Source organism: Arachis duranensis, chromosome 3 (assembly GCF_000817695.3).
Source record: "Arachis duranensis cultivar V14167 chromosome 3, aradu.V14167.gnm2.J7QH, whole genome shotgun sequence".
In the NCBI taxonomy this organism is placed as follows: domain Eukaryota; kingdom Viridiplantae; phylum Streptophyta; class Magnoliopsida; order Fabales; family Fabaceae; genus Arachis; species Arachis duranensis.
In genome coordinates, this window is record NC_029774.3 from 46,767,494 (window position 1) to 46,769,142 (window position 1,649).

The window sequence follows — 1,649 nt, forward strand, 5'->3', positions numbered from 1 at the left end:
AATCTGGAAAGTCTAACCTTGTCTGTGGTATTCCGAGTAGGATTCCGGTATTGAATGACTGTGACGAGCTTCAAACTCCTGAAGGCTGGGCGTGATGACAAACGCAAAAGAATCAAGGGATTCTATTCCAACCTGATTGAGAACCGACAGATGATTAGCCGTGCTATGACAGAGCATATGACCATTTTCACTGAGAGGATGGGATGTAGCCATTGACAACGGTGATGCCCTACATACAGCTTGCCATGGAAAGGAGTAAGAAGGATTGGATGAATGTAATAAGAAAGTAGAGATACAAGAGGAGCACAGCATCTCCATACGCCTATCTGAAATTCCCACTATTGATTTACATAAGTATTTCTATCCCTTTTATTTTATTTATCTTTTAAATATTTAATCCAATTACATTTGACCCTATGAATCCACTTAACTGAGATTTACAAGGTGACCATAGCTTGCTTCATACCAACAATCTCTGTGGGATCGACCCTTACTCACGTAAGGTATTACTTGGATGACCCAGTACACTTGCTGGTTAAGTTGAACGGAGTTGTGGAAAGAAAGTGCTGAGTTAGTTTTTTGGCACATGCCAAAGAGCCATTATTGTTGATCACAATTTCGTCCACCAATGGCTACTAAGATAACTGAGGTGGTTGAGTTCCTTTCATTCTATTTCCCTTTCTATTCTTATTTTGTTGTCTCCTGATTTCTATTGCTTTCCTTTATCTGCTGCATGATCTTTAGTATTTTCAGTTCTTAGGTTTAGTCTTATTCTGTTATTTGCTTTTAGTCTTAAAAAGTTGTCGCATGTACCGCTCACTGAGCTTGAATCTAAAAAGAAAAAGAAAAAAATGATGTATTGCATGAGAAATTAAGTCTATGTTTAAAAGTAGTCTTATTTACTTAAATTTGGTGGTGTTATCTATGATTCTAAATGCATGATATGAATAGTGCATATTTGAATTTGAATCAAAGGATGTTGATGCATGAGGAAGAGGAATTTAGAGAACTATTATAAATTCTCTGAATTAAATAAAAGCTTAATCCTTGAAGCAAAAGAAATAGCAAAATGAAATAAAGAAAAGCAAGGTCCAAGGCTCTGAGCATCAATGACTAAGAAGGTCAAAAAAAGCTCAAAGAGTTATTTTCCTAGCCATATGCTTGTGGTATGAATGTGTTCAGTAACTCTTGAGGCAGAGCACTAAGAATCGAGGCCAATTGCAAATACAGAGTATGCCAAAGACTTTAAGCACCACTGTCTGGGAGTAATTAAAAGAAAAATTAGAACTCAAAGAGAATTCCCCAGTTAAGTGCTTGTGGTATTTTTGTGTCAAATAAAGCTTGAGACAAAGCATTTAAAGTCATGGATAGGCTCAAGGTGCAAAGCACCAAGGAAAAGAGAATGAAAGAAAATTTGCTGTGTTCAAGGATTAACCCGAAACAAAAAGGCCAGAGAATTCATAATATTATCCGGATTCTAATTCCAAATGACAATGACATTCCTCAGATTCAAAGGATACTGAGATGCCAAAACTATTCAGAGTTTCAGTGTTATAAACCCCACTTTGAGACAGACAGGAGCTTAATTGAGCACTCACCTCTCATGCAAATTCACATTTAAGTTTGTATTAGTTTTGGTTGCTTGAGGA